Source organism: Globicephala melas, chromosome 10 (genome assembly GCF_963455315.2).
Source record: "Globicephala melas chromosome 10, mGloMel1.2, whole genome shotgun sequence".
Taxonomy (NCBI): Eukaryota; Metazoa; Chordata; class Mammalia; order Artiodactyla; family Delphinidae; genus Globicephala; species Globicephala melas.
Window position 1 is genome coordinate 36,749,632 of NC_083323.1, and position 16,786 is coordinate 36,766,417.

Sequence of the window (16,786 nt, forward strand, 5' to 3'; positions counted from 1 at the left end):
TTGAAACCAGAGAATCTGAATTATAGTTCCCACTTACTATCTACATGCAATTTGCAAGTTATTTAGGTCTTCTGCATCTCTGTTTTCTTAATTGGTTCAACAGAGCAAAGTATTTTATTTATCTCCTACTGAGAATTCAAGAATTTAAATATATATTAATATACTTGTAAATTTTTAAATGCTATAGAGAATGTCATTTGCAAAAGCAATATGAAATGCTGTATTAATCAGTGCAAATTTCTCTGGACTTCTGAATGGAGAACTCAGTGTGCATGATCTACTGATGGAATATAAGTAGCCCAATCTCTGTATATTAGGGATCAAGTTTTAAGTTTGTCCTATAATATTTGATATGAGCAGAATTTTGCAGAGGAACATAATTTAATAATAATCCTACTGCTGTTGGTTTGGAGTTGGGTAAAAGAGGTGATGACATTTTCAACTCTTAAAGATTTATGTTCTATCCAAAGGCAAAAAGAATTCTCTTCTGTCCCAGTATTTATACTTTGAAAATTATAGCAGAGGTGCTAGGATAATATGTCTCCATACATTTTCCAGCTACCACTTGCAATCTCTTTCATTAATTCTCATACTCATTTTCCTAACCCTCATATTAAAATTTTATACTGGATTCTAGGCTTAAGCCAATTTTTGGTTGTTGAGATATAAATGAGCAAGAAGTGTAAATGGAAAATGTGTTATGTCGTCTTTTTCTACATGCTTGTTTAATTGTGGTACTGGATACATTTGGGTGATGATGGAGTTAATTTAGCTTAGTAAAGAGGAAGAAAAAATGGAGGCAACAAGGGTAACGGTATCCTGAGCTTGTATTAGGACATTTGTAATGCTGAAATATGAGAAACTTGTTCCTATTTCTTGCCTTCCTCCCAATCAGTTTGCATATATACAGAAATGTGTTAGTTTCCAAGGGCTGTTTCAAACTCTTACTGTATGCAAGTATCTGTATGTACATATGTTCACTCACACACACACACACACACACAACCCTTTGCCATTTGCAATTATGCCTTTGTAGCAAAAGATACAGTTTTAGTCCAAAAAAGATATGATGAAATTGTCTTAGAAATAAAGGACATGGATGTATTGTCTCTCTATTCTTCTTTTGTGTTTAGGGTGATATTTGAATCTTAAATGTCTACTTTGTGCAATTGCTTATAACATAAATCAATGTGACAATGGCAATAGCCCATGTCAGACTTTTCATGCCAGCTGATGTCCGGTCATTAAATAACTCTATCAGCCACCATGATGCTTGGAATTGAAAAATTTATTTTATCACACATTAGTCTGGCAATGAATAAAAGGCCAGTGGCCATTTTGAGTGTTAGACTTTTGTTTCTACAGAATATATAAAACTATAAAATCGATCCAACTAATAAATGCTTCCACTTCTGCAGATACTATAAAGTTGTAATTTTTTTTTTTTACTAGAACTATAACTCACTTACCATCAAAGTATCAAAAATTTCTGAGTGCTTATTTTTGACAGCGCACTGGAGGATAGATATTGAACCATCAACAATGACGAGAAGAAAACTATGGAGGATAAGATATTGACAACCTGCTCAAGCCACCCTAAGATGAAACCTAAATTTACTAGAGCTTATACTACTGCTATTGTATGATTCAGCAGGTATATACCAGTGTGACATACCACCTGGGTGTTTTGATTTTTCAGGCAGTTCTTATGACATACAAGTTGCTAACAATATTGAACTTTATCATTGTTTAGAGCTAACTTTCTTATTTTAAAGTGATACATGATCAGGAACAAGATGTTACTTAATGTGGGGGAGAGAGAAGAAGTTTTGTGAGAAGTGTCTAGAGGAAGTGAAAAATTGGATGTGGAGAAGGAGAGCACAAGATGGTTTATGCTCAAACTTGCTTCCATTTACTAGTTTTGAAATCTCTAAAAAGAGTCCTATAATTAAAAAGTGAAGGTTAATGTTTTCAAAGTGATTTCGGAATACAGAGAATATACAGTGTCATCTCAGGGCTTAGGAGACAAAGTGTGATCTTGAGTGGTTGGTAGTTTTTTTCAATATCCATGAGGATCATACTGCAGCTCTGACACCATGAGAACTGAAACATTATTAATGTCCAGGAGAACTTCACATGTAGATGGAAATGAGCAGAAAAACTTGAGAGAATGTCTTTGGAATCATATAAAATAGACATTGGTGACCTTCAAAAATAATTGGAGATTGGGGAAATAGTGGAATGAGTGTTATGGTGCTGAAGTCATTCTCTTTAAAACTAGAAGGTGGCAAAATAGGGTAATACTAATAACCTAATATACATAAATATAAGTTACATAGGTAAGAAGGGATGGTGTCTCATGATTTTAACAGCCAGTGGTATAGAGGGAGAGAATATTTTTATGTATTGCAAAAGGTTAATGAATTATCTCATAGTCATACTGTATTGAGTACTAAGACAAAAAGCAAAAACAAAATTCTGCTTGTGGGACTTTCTGCAGACTAACTGTTTGAAAATAATTGATATGTAGCTGTTCTAATATCTGCAATTCAATATCTTTATAGTTGAACATCTAAATCTTTTTGTTCATTGTTTCATCTGACTTTGACTTATAGTGGCTTCACTTCTTTCACATTTGGTGATCTTTGATAGACTTTATAGCTTCATCTTATCCATTGAGAATCTAGCATAACACAAATTGGGAAATCTTTTTTCCTAAGACAATTTACTTCTACATTTACTAGTATCCAAGCTGAGATCGTTTCAGCCTCCTGATGATCGTAGTCAGTGGGGAAATCACTGACTCTGAGTCTCAATTTCATTCCATCTAAGACTGAATAACCTCACGGCAGTGTTATTGTTGGAAAATGTCCTCAGAACAACCATTTTTAGGGCCATGTACCGTTCTAGCAGTGGATCATTTTTTTCTTTTCTTTTTTTTTTACTATGAGAAGATAATTAAAGACTATCTTATATCTTGTGAAACTAACTATGTTAGAACACTGGGAAGTGTTCTATTTAGGATATAGTTGGACTGTTGTAACAATGGTCTATCAATACACTTAGCCACTTGTAAACATAATGTGTGAAGCAGAAGTAACATTAACTATATACAGACATTTGTCCTCATTATCTTCTGGAGTTTTTGTTGTTAGAATCTACAAAATAATCTGAAATACTGGTGTGCTATGCTTCCTCTTTTACCTGATATTACTCTTTGCCTTTTTTAAAAAAACTTGGAAGTCACCAGACGGAGAGTTTTCAAACGTGGTAAGGCACTTTATTTCTGGGGTTTTTGTTGTTGTTAATCTTAAAGTTAATGGTTTTCTCATTTTGAAAAAAATTTATACTTTAATTATTTGAAAAATTGTATTTTAAAAAGAGGAAAAATGACAACTGTAATTCCTTCATATAGAAAAATAGCATTATCATTTTGAATTATTCAATTCTAGTATACATATGCATTTTTACTAATATATTTTCATTTAATATGAAAATTGATAACATATTTTCATTTAGGGAATAGATTTTTTTTTTTTTTTTTTGCTGTACGCGGGCCTCCCACTGTTGTGGCCTCTCCCATTGCAGAGCACAGGCTCCGGACGCGCAGGCTCAGCGGTTATGGCTCATGGGCCCAGCCGCTCCGCGGCATGTGGGATCTTCCTGGACCAGGGCATGAACCCGCATCCCCTGCATCGGCAGGTGGACTCTCAATCACTGCGCCACGAGGGAAGCCCAGGAATAGATATTTTAAAAAATAAATTTATATGATCAATCTAGAAGTTCAAATAAACTTTAAAAATTGAAACAAAATATGGCATAAAATTTTAACACCCTAATGTAACACTCTAATACTTTAATAAACCCTATCAAGATCTCTAAGTATACCCACACACACACACGATTTCCATATATAGCATATTATGTAATATCATGTTATACATGCTGTTCTATAACTACCCTTTTCTCTTAATAGTATGTTCTAAACTGCACAGGAACAACTTTTAAGAAAAATTGCAATAAGGATACAGCTCAAGAGAATAGTTTAATTGAGACAGTGAAAGCTTAGATATATAACATTTATTCTCATCTTTTCATGAGATCTTTCAAATATGTGCCTTTATAAATCATTGCCATCTGTGATTTGGTTCGTTTCCATTCATTCTTGCATGCATGTATACATTAGGCATTAATTTCACTATTGGGAGTCCATTATTTTGAGTGCAAGAACTAGATGCTGGGAAACAAATGTAGCTCTGCCTTTGAGACATACCAACTCAGTGAAGAGGAAACAGAATTAAATACATATAAAACATATTCATGACCTATATAAAAAACACTGGGGGTACTTAGAGGAGTGGGCAATTCTTCCTAAGGGGGAAATTGGTTTAAAAACCCTAAAGAAGAATATCTTAGTTGAGTTTTGAAGATAAAAGATGTTTGTTTAACTTATGGACTTGTAAGACAGGGTGAAGGAGAAGAAATACGAAATAGTATCTGGTATTCAAGTAACAGCAAGTTCAATATAGTCAGTAAGTCAAAAGTGTAAGATTATTAAATTATAGGTAGTAGTGGTAGCACTAAGCAAACCTAATTAACAAGAAAGTTAATCAGATAGAAAAAGACATTTTTCCAAATTCAATTCATTTTTAGTGATATGTACTCCGTGTATTATCACACAGCAATACATATGTATTATATGCTCTCCTGCTATGATGGTGAGATTAGATATTCATTTCAGTAAACACTTGAGTATGTTTTAATTAAAATGCCTTCTGAGAAAATGGAATGTCGCATTTTTAAATAGAATTTCAGGTTGCTATAGTAACTAATAAAACTGCCATTATTTATTCAGAATAACATAAAAAGCATCTTTAAAGATGGTAAATCACTTTCAAAGTATCCTGACCATTAGTTACTGATATTAAATTGAATTGTATTAACAATTAGTTGAATGTTTCATGTGTGAGAAACTGCAGAAAATGTATATAGAAAAACAGAAAATAGAGATACCTTTTAAAAGCTTATGTGTTAGATGGAAACAAATGTTTAATGCACCTTCTACAAAAGAGAAGACGGTTTCTCTTCACTGATCAGATCATCTGTTAAGTTCAAATCATCCAGTAAAATTATTTTTTCTTGTTGTTCCCATGAAAGTATGCAAGCCACTGAAGCATAAGGGTAGCTAAATGAGGGAAACAGTGACTGACATAAGTGAGTAATGCATCCTGGAAATATGTAGCTCTTATGGTAAAATTCCTGAAGGAATGCCTGTCTCTATGTTGCAGACCTTCTGACATTGGAAACAAAAGGCCAACTGCAAAAACGTTTAAATATTTAGTTTTTTCACAATATAATGAATGCAATTTGAATCTAAGACATTTTCTGATACAGTTTGAAAGTTAGTTTAGTCAAATTAATACATAATCATGTTTGTATTTACCTAATAATGGCAGAGACCGCTAGATTATTAAAAAAAATTAAGTCAGGAGCTTGAGGTCAAGAATCCAAGTATAAAAGTTAAGAAGAATGCCAGCCAAAGACTTCAAAGACACACTCAAGGCTTGAAAGCAAATTCCAAAAATTACACGTGTGCATACTACTAGTGGACACCATGATGCTTTCTCTTCTTTTTTGAGAAAGCAGCATATTTGCTCTATTGGTCTAGATGGTCTTTCTCTGGCCTTCGTTTCCTCATCTTCATTTTCAGGATGGTGAAAATAATGCATACTGAAAATGGAGAAACGATTTTAAGGATTCTAGCACAGTGCCAATAATCTTTGGTTTCTTTCTTTTGCCCACTGTGTTCAAGTTTCATAAGATTTTATAAATCCTACTTTGCCACAGAAATTTACAGAAGAGTGTTTTCACTGAAGGCATAATTTTGAAATTAAGGAAGAGTTTTAAAGTCCTGCTTTTTTTTTTTTTAAATGAGCAAACCACGCATGGCAAAGCAAAGTAATTGGTTTCATCGATAAAAAGATGCAAACAGATTCTGAGATCCTTTGTCTTATTAGTGCTGACATGATTCATTACTTACATTTAAGAATCCCGTCCATATTGTTTTGCTTCTATGTCGTTGTATTTCCTAGAATAGTAAAAGAAAAAAAGTTTATTTTTTCTTTTCTCACTGTTGTGGCCTCTCCCGCCACGGAGCACAGGCTCCAGACGTGCAGGCCCAGCGGCCATGGCTCCCGGGCCCAGCCGCTCCGCCGCACGTGGGGCATGAACCCGCGTCCCCTGCATTGGCAGGCAGACTCCCAGCCACTGCGCCACCAGGGAAGCCCCTTTATATTGTTTTATTTTTCTGTTTAAAGAGCTTGAAAACTTTAGCTGAAATCCTCCTTACATCCTAATGTCTTTCAGGGTTAGTCATTTATCAGTGAGCGTTTCAGGAATTTTTTATGGAGTAATGGAACAGACATAAGTATTTCTTATTAAATGGCTCCATAAAATTTTTTATGATAATTTGGAATCAGAACTTAATTTTTAAATGTAATTTTCGTGAATTAACTATTTTCCTCATTTGTTCTAGCAATATTTAATGGATAGCACATGTTTTCTTTGAGAAGACAGAGTTAGAAGGTATGATCAGAAGAAAAACTTAAATCCTACCAGAGAAAAGAACTGCTGGCATTCATAAGAAAATAATATTTTAAAAATAGGACTGGGAGCTTATCAACCACTGCGCCACCAGGGAAGCCCAGGAGTGGACATTTTATTATTATTATTTTTAAATAGTAAGATGAAATAAAATGATGTCTATCAGCCAAAAATTATCCAAGAAACAGATGGCAAGAAAAAAATGTTTTGTGTGTCATCAATTAGTTCATGTTAGTTCTAGCATTCTAAGGAAAGAAAAACTCTTTTCTTAAAATTTATTTATTTTTCCAATGTTAAAGATAACTACCCTGATATTAAGGTGGTGAAATCAAAGCATGAAAATTAGGTGCCAGAATTAGAAAGTTCTGAGTTTTCATCCCATATCCACTGCATATATATTGGACATATTACTTAACTTCTGTAAGACCCAGTTTCCTCAACTATAAAAAGGAGAAAATAGTGAACAACTGTAGGTAAAATATGAGATTATATGTGTGACACCTTTAGCAAACACTGTGTGTTGTTGATGGTAAACAATCAATAAATGTTATCATTACACTTACATATATTTTTCTCTCAGCATACAGTGTTATACTCAACATAATTAAAATACATTTACTTCATATTTCTACTCCCCTTGTATGGTTAACTCACTGTTGATCAAGGTAAAGCTAGTGGTGAAGCTTCAGGAAAAATATGGTTTTCAACGCCATTTCTACATTTCCCTCAAATTTTAATAATCATTAGAAAAAGATAAAAAATATATTGATATATTTATACTTTTTCCAAGGAATACTATAATATACCAAATAATCAGTTTTTGTTCTAGTATCATATTTAAGTAATTTTTTAAGAGGTGGAGGAGGGAACAAAGTGACTACAATTTCCTTGAGTACCTTAGTATTTAAAATATTTGCACATCCTGAATGCATATATATTTAAGACATAGTAGTGTATATTTAGGCCATAAAATGCCCTGAAAAGCATAATGACAGATATTTAAGGATTAAAATATCAAAGGTAATTTTACTACACTGTAGGAATATTCCTGAATTCCATCTAATTTTCAAGTAAGTACTTACACCAAGTAACATGAATAATTATATGCTCCTCTAAATTTGTATAAAACCATTTTCATGTATGCACTATATGACTTTAACATATCAGAGGAAATGCCTACAAAATGCAGAATGTTTTAATCAGTGTTTTATAAACTATTTGGGGAAAAGCTTGACAGTCAATCGGAGAAAACCAGTTTAGAAAGAGTTTACCACACATTGTTTACTGCATTCAATCCCTATCTGCACACAATAATCACAGTAGTTTTCCATTGTTTCTATATATAGGGCTTTATATTTTAAAAACTGTCTCAGAATGAGTTTCTAAATTATGTTATCAAATTTGTAGATTTCTTTTCTCAAACCAGATTATACATTCCTAAAGGATAGAATTCCTTTTCATCTAACTTTGAATGAAAACCAATCAGTACCTGGTACTCATGGCTGCTTGACTGGATTAAATTGAATTGCATGAAAGACTTCTGGAGTCTGATTTTAGGAGACTTAAATTCACATTCTAGCTCTTCTGTAAATAATCTGTGGATTACTGAACTAGTTGCAAACACTTTGAGTCTCTGATTCCTCAGCTGTGAAATAGGGATCATAACATGTTCTGCCCTGCTGACCTCAAAGGTCTATTTAGTACAATAATATGAATAAAAGTGTGTTGGTTTACCACAAAAGCATTGCTTCCTTTCTAATCAGGCAGGAGCTCTCCTTTACCAGCTGATACTAAATTATAGAGCCCAGATTTTCCAAGGCCAACCTTGGGTGGCAAAATAAAGTCCTATTCCCACTTCCTTTCTCATCAAAAACAAAATAAACTATGTCCTCAAATATTAACTGATATCCTTTTCTATAGAACCAATTATCCAGTAAAATTAAGGAGGTTGCCAAGGACAGGAGTATAGTTATGTCTATTAAAACATTGAGCCTAATAACAGATCTGGACAATTTTATTAATTTGATTATTCATTTTTAATTTGCGTTGTGCTTTGTCAGCTTTGATTTGTGTTTGAATTGGATATTTATGCCTTGTCCCGAACTGGATTTGCGTCTCAATTGGGCAAATTTTTTTAAACATAAAAAACCTCAAAAACCAACTACAAACTTTTATCAGTGCTTTTATGATAGTGTTTCTACTGAATTGTTTTCACTATGATACTTAACATATATTTGACACTTTTATTAAACTCTCTATAATCAGCTGTGTGAGTGTACCATTTCCTGATGGATACTCGCTGATACAAAGTATAAAGGATAGTACCTAAAAAGAGAAGGAAGCTACTGTGTGTGAAGGATTTTCATTTCACTAAAGGAGTAATAACTTTATCCTATAATCAGAGTTTTAAGCAGAAGAATGGTATTTTTAAATTTCCATGATTCTCCTAGTAGTAATAACCCAAGGTCATGGCAACCCAATACATCAAGAGATTCTGAAATTTCAGTATTGAGCACATTCAGATCCTGTGGTTTAATAAAAAAAAAAATTAACAAATAGCTTGCTTACATCAGTTTATTGATTGCTTTAAGGTATATTTAACCCAGATGGGACAAGACACTGGGAAGAAGCCTTAACAATATTAGTCTTCTCTCAAAAATACCTTCAGACTCCTCACACAAACATTTATGAGCCTCCATTCTTAGCCCACTTTGCTATTATCATTATTTTTTCTTTGTTCTACTATCTCAAAAGTACTAATTGGCATGCCCCTGATATCTTACCTTAACTCGATTTGTATGTTGTTCTCATTTCTGAGAAGAAGTCTCAGGAACTTTACTATCCTGTATAATGTATTATGCAATTTTTCTTACTCCCTTTTGTCAAAGTCAGGAACAACTTATTCCAAGAAATGTTCTTGTTATTTATTCTTTTCAAGGCTGCTGGCAAATTTCTACATAAAGTTGCTCAATCTTAAGTAAGTTGATGAGGGGGAACAAAGATTTCCATTTAAAATTGTGTGTCTATGGGGGCCAAAGAATCTATTAAACATCAGATTTGGTTTAGAAAATCATGTGGAGGTTGGATGCGGATGAGGCAGGAAGACCACAGAGGATGCTATTTCAATAGCATGAATAAGAGAAGTTAAGTGAATGAGGATAGAGTGTAGGGAAGAGATTTAAAAATTAGTCACCAAATGCAGAAGATGATATTAATAGAAGAGTTGCTGAGTAAATGTGGAAGATAATATAAATAGAAAAGTTGAGGATGGTTGTAACTTGAGCAAAGCTTGGCAAATGACATGACTATTTCTGTCATTCTATGTAGGATCTCATATATCGCTGGTGGGGTTATAAACTGGTATTTCTTTCCTCCCATTCTCTCTTATACCATTTTAATTAGGTCTTCACTTCCACTACTCCAGTGAAAGTGCTCTTGGAAAGGACACTGATGACTTGTGTGCTGCTATACCCAGATGGTCAATTCTGTTCTCATTTTATGTGACGCCTTAGCAGCATTTGACAAAGTTGGTCACTATGTATTCCTTAATATACTTTTGTCACTGGTTTTCTGGACACTAAACTCTTGATCTTTTTCTTTCCTCTCTAATCACTCTATTTTTCACAGTCCATCTTCTTGTGAACTTTTAATGTTTGAATGTCCCAAGGGTCAGCTCTTGGTTCTATTTTCTTCTCTACATACAATCACTTCCTTATAGTCTTATCCAGGGTACTCTTAACTTTTCTCAAATTTATATCTCCTGCTAAGAACTCACTCTCAAACTCCAAACTCCTCTCTCTCAAACAGAGTATAAAACTTTCTTTAATACAGAAATAGCTCATACAACTCAATAACAAAAAAAACAAAAAACAACCCAATCAAAAAATGGGCTGAAGACCTAAATACACATTTCTTCAAAGAAGACATACAGATGGCCTATAGGCACATGAAAAGATTCTCATCATTGTTAATTACTAGAGAAATGAAAATCAAAACTACAATGAGGCACCACCTCACACTGGTCAGAATGGCCATCATTAAAAAGTCTACAAATAACAAATGCTGGAGAAGGTGTGGAGAAAAGGGAACCCTCCTACACTGTTGGTGGGAATGTAAGTTGGTGCAGCCACTATGGAAAACAGTATAGAGGTTCCTCAAAATACTAAAAATGGAGTTGTTGTGTGATTCAGCAATCCTGCTCCTGGGCATATATCTGGACAAAACTATAATTCAAAAAGATACATGCATCCCTACGTTCATAGTAGCACTATTTACAATAGCCAAAACATGGAAACAATCTAAACGTCCATCAACAGATGAAAGGATAAGAAGATGAATATTATTCAACCATACAAAAGAATGAAATCATGCCTTTTGCAGTAACATGGATGGATCTAAAGATCATCACAGTAAGCCAAATAAGTCAGAAAGAGAAAGAAAAATACCATATGATATCACTTATATGGGGAATGTAAAATATGACACAAATGAACATATCTACAAAACAGAAACAGACTCACAGACATAGAGACAGACTTTTGGTTGCCAAGGGGGAAGGGTGTGGGGAGGGTTGAATTGGGAGTTTGGAACTAGCAGATGCAAACTATTATATATAGAATGGAAAACAACAAGATCCTATTGTATAGCCCAGGGAACTACTGATATATTCAATATCCTATAATAAACCATAAGGGAGGGACTTCCCTGGTCGTCCAGTGGTTAAGAATCTGCCTTCCAATGCAGGGGATGCAGGTTCAATCCCTGGTCGGGGAGCTAAGATCCCACATGCCACGGGGCAACTAAGCCTGTGCACCGCAACTACTGATCCCACGTGCCACAACTAGAGAGAAGCTCGCCTGCTGCAACGAAGAGCCTGCATGCCACAACTAGGACCTGACACAACCAAATAAATAAATATTTTTAAAAAAACATAATGGAAAAGAATATTAAAAAATCTGTATATTTGACATCTTTACTTGGATGCCAAATATATATTTTATATATATATATATATATATATTTCTTTTTTTTTTTTTTTGAGGTACGCGGGCCTCTCACTGTTGTGGCCTCTCCCGTTGAAGATCACAGGCTCCGGACACGCAGGCTCAGTGGCCATGGCTCACGGGCCTAGCCATTCTGCGGCATGTGGGATCTTCCCGGACCGGGGCACGAACCCGTGTCCCCTGCATCGGCAGGCAGACTCTCAACCACTGAGCCACCAGGAAAGCCCCCAAATAGATATTTTAAACATGTATGAACACACCCAAAACTACACTCTTGGTCTTTCTTCAACAAACTTTTCTTGCTAGACTTGTCATTTTAGGTGATGGCAACTCAAACTTCTGGTTGCTCACGCTAAAAGTCTTGGGGTTATATTTGACTTCTAGATATCTTTACACACCATATAAATTCTCTTAGAAAATCCTTTTATACTTAACCTTCAAGTGCAGGTATCCTCCACTTTCTGAAATTTCACATTAGTCCATCTCACTTTCGTGAAACACCTGCATTAGTACGTATTGGCTTTTTCCATAAAAGCAAAAATCCTTAGAATTTCTTTTGGCTAATGAAAACAGGTACTAAATTCTTACTCAACTGAATTTTCAGTGGAATGAAATTCTTCCCTGTTCCTGCTCAACAGTCCTTCCAATACTTCTAAACTTATTATACTTTTTTCCCCATAATGCTTATTCTAGCAAACTCTGTAATTTACTTATTATATGTATCATCTGTAGTCTACACCTGAATGTAAACTCTATGAAGGGAGTATCCTTTGTTTTCATTCATTAATATATTATGGATATGAAATGATGCTTCTCACAATATTTTTGCAATAAATACTTGCTGAATGAATAAACCATTTCACAAATCATTTTAACATTGTGTTGTGATATAGAACATTCACATACTCTCCAATAATTCCGCTTCAAATTACATATACCCAAAAGAAATTATAGCATATTTGCACTAGGAGATATATACAATCCAAAATACATATGGGACTCCTATAACTCAATAGCAAAAAAGCAAATAACCCAATTTTAAAAATGGGCAAAGGACTTGAATAGATGTTTCTCCAAAGAAGTCATCTAAATGGCCAATAAGTATATGAAAAGATGTTCAACATCACTAATCATCAGGAACATGCAAATCAAACCACAATGAGTTATCACCTTACATCTTTTAAGATGGCTATTATCAAAAAAACAAAAGATTACAAGTGTTGGCTAGATTGTGGAGAAATGGAACCTTTGTAGGCTATTGGTGGGGCTGTTAAATGGTACAGCCACTATGGAAAACAAAATGGAGATTACTCAAAAAATTAAAAATAGAACTACTGTATAATCCCATAATAGCACTTTTCGGTATATATCCAAGAAATTGGAATCAGAATCTAAAAGACATATCTACCCTCCCATGTTCATTACAGCACTATTTACAATAGCCAAGATATGGAAACAACTCAAATATCCATTAACAGATGAATGGATAAAGAAAATATGGTATATACATACAATGGAATATTATTCAACCTTAAAAAGAAGGAAATCTTGCCATTTGCAACAACGTGGATTAACCTGGAGGACATTATGCTAAGTGAAATAAGCTGGTCACAGAAGGAAAAATACTGCATGATTCTACTTATGTAAGGTGTCTAAAAAAGTCAAGAAATAGGAATAGTAGGAAATGGTAACTATAGGAAAATATGCAATGAATCTTAGTAAAAATGTTGAGTGAAAAATGCAGGTTCAAACAAACTACATATGGTGATGATAAATATAAAACTCAGAATACAAATTTGATTAGGAAAGGAATGCATAGTAAATATAAATTAAGGTTAATGTTATAGTTTTTAGTTGGTGTTGGATTTATGGTACTGTTTGTTTTTATAAAGAAAGAAAATAAGACAGAAAGAAGACTATATATGAACCAATGCTAATAGTATATCATGAACTGTACGATATTTTATAATAAGCCATGGATCTAATTCTCTGCACTTAAGTTCCAATTGGAATTTGGGGAGAAATTGTTTATACTTCCCTTTGCCACCCAAGGTTGGCATCTTATTCTCGTCTCATTAGAAGGCCTAGGACTCTTCAGGGCAATTATCTTTTACTTCCCTGTCCTGGGTGTCTCAGTTCTTATAGGAGCATGCTCAATAAGCTATTTGAATAAAGTTGTATCTGTATCATAGAATTAACAAATCTTTAAGTGTGATCCAGAATACCAAAAGTTCAAAATACCACCCTATTTGGGTGGTTTCAAAAAGTGGAAATGTATTCTCAGCACATAGGTAGGGGAATTTGGTTCAGCAATGTACTCTCCTTAAAAGTAGTCAAAAGCAAAAGTAGTTTAATTTTAATGACACCAGATACTCTGGTTTTTGAACTAATTTAGAAAAAAAAGTAGAAATATGAGTAATTAACTACATGGATGAATTAAAATGAAAACAGCTACCAACATGATGAAATAATATTTAAAAATCAATTTCTTTGAAATATTGTCAAATTTAATTTGGGATGTTTTGGCCACTAAGAACTCTCATTTGGCTCTCTAAATGCAAATGTTCATTTTATTGCTTTTAAAATATTTATGTGTATTTTAAAATTCAGCAGTATCTTGGTTTATGAATTTTATTTTATCCTATAGACATAATACAGCAAATGTGATGATGCTGGTGAAGATAATATACTGTTTAGCTATGACACTTTCTGAAAATAATAATTAAAAAATATTATCATGAATGCATGTACTAGAAAACCAATGAAAGGGCTTCCCTGGTGGTGCAGTGGTTGAGAGTCCGCCTGCCGATGCAGGGGGCACAAGTTCGTGCCCCGGTCCTGGAAGATCCCACATGCTGCGGAGTGGCTGGGCCCATGAGCCATAGCTGCTGAGCCTGTGCGTCTGGAGACTGTGCTCCACAATGGGAGAGGCCACAACAGTGAGAGGCCCATGTACCGCAGAAAAAAAAAAAAAAAAAAAAAGAAAACCAATGAAAAATAAAATCCAGATCAAATAACTGGCATAACTTAGGAAAAAGCCTAGAGTTTTAGTCTTCATTATTAGTCATATTTTTCTTACTGGAAGAGACTTATGAAATATACCTCTAATATTCATAATAGTTCCAGGAGAATAATAGTTTAATGTTTCAAAACATGTTTAGCAATACATGAATAATATGCTGCAAATTGTGTAAAAACAGTTATAATTATTTTAGAATCAAAGGGTAGATGATAAATAGGAAAAGCCAAGTTTTTGGCTGGGAAATATTTTATTCTTTCCATAAGGGGATAGAAAGTTTACTCTATCACTCTCCTGGTTCTTTACACTGTAAAAGGACTAGATAAAATGAACATGAAAAATTGTCTCTAGTGATAAAAATATAAATGCCATACTAAAGACTTAGTAAAAATTTCTAATGAAGAAATGGTTTATGATTTTATTAAGTATGTTAATTTTATGCAATAATTTCTATCTTTATTTTAAAGTATTAGTTAAATTAAAGTGGGTTTATATTTTAATATTTAAAAAAATACTCTTACATTTCACATGGAGTCAATGCCCCAAAATAAAGTGGGTTTGTTCATTTTTTTTTCCTAGAGATGTTAGCCAAAATTAGCATTGACCATTATTATAATATAATTAATTCAGATGACAGTGGTCAGCAAAGCAGCATTAAAATCATTTATCATATTAAAGAAGTATTTTCTCATGTTTAAATTAAATATAGGATACCTGAGTTATTATAATATACTAGAAGTTCTTACTCTATCAGCTCAAAACTCCCTATATCTTCACAGTGCATAATCTGCTTGATATTGATAAACAACTTGCTGATTATTTCTTATATTAAACATAGCTACATTTTGGATGAATAAGAAAGCTGTAGCCCACTGGAAAAGAGAGAAGAAAACCAAATCATAGTGGGTTAACTGATTTGCATGCTCTATGTTACCAGCTGCTGCTCTTAATAATAAATGAAGTCATCACTTTCAGCAATCTGGAAAATAAACTGAAATAATTATGTTTTCAATTTTGATTTAACTGAAAAACAGTTATTGGGAGGGGAAAAAACATTCTCCCAACTGAAAAAAGCTGTAGTTCACTGACAGCCAGGTCAAGAGTGTGTTTTTTACAGTGGCCTAATTTATTGGGTTGCCTATCCACTGAAGTGAAGGCCACCTCAGAGGGCCTTAATGCAGAGGCCCAAGAATAAAACTCAAAAAGCTCTATATTGGACAGTCGCCAGGTATTACTTAAAGGCACTATTTTTAGATTAATACTCATTTCTGACCTTACTTTATAGAAATAGCTAACATTATTAAACACTTTAACTTGCTTTTCTAGTACAGTAAATATCACATTTAAGCACCAAAATATACTTGAAAGAAGGTTGATGCTATTATGATCCCTATTTTAAATGTAAGGAAACAAATTCATTCACTTGCCCAAGGTCACATAGTAAATGACAGAACATGAATTTCTACAGTCTTTCTGATTCAGACCCTGAGATTTTTTTGCCCCTGTGATGCTGACTTCCTATGTGCTCATTATTAAACCACTATTTATGCTGAGGAATTAGTATATAGATCACATATTTGGTTTAAGAAATGTTTTCAAGAGAAACAAAACAACTCTTTATATTGGCACATAGCATAGTAGCCACAATCTAGTACCATGAACATTTAAGAGCACAGTATTCCAGAAGACAGAGCTAGAAGTACCCAGTAGATAAGTTAAAATATTTATTTTATTTGATCTTATAAGTTAGTAGTTAGATACCAAGCTATAGCAATTCAGGGTTACAATGTACAATTGCGGTGTTGTACACCCACAGCTCTAGTGAGCACTATTCATGTTGCAGACTATGTAGCTGAGATGATGCACTGGAAGTATCCAACTTCTGTACACATACTTCCAATACTTTTCAGACTTTTGATTTCAAAGAGCTAACACTGGAACACATACCTTTTCTACGTATTTCACTAAGCAGAAAATAACTAGGAATTAGTATTTACCCTCTTCTAATCAAGGAACTAAAATACAAATTAAGAACAATATAAACTTACATAGTCAAAGCCTTAAGTATGTTCAGAGACAGACCAAAAGCAATATGTCAACTGTAACAGGTTAGATTTTTCTAGGGAAGTATCAATAGTAAGAGTTATGGAGTCTGTTTTAA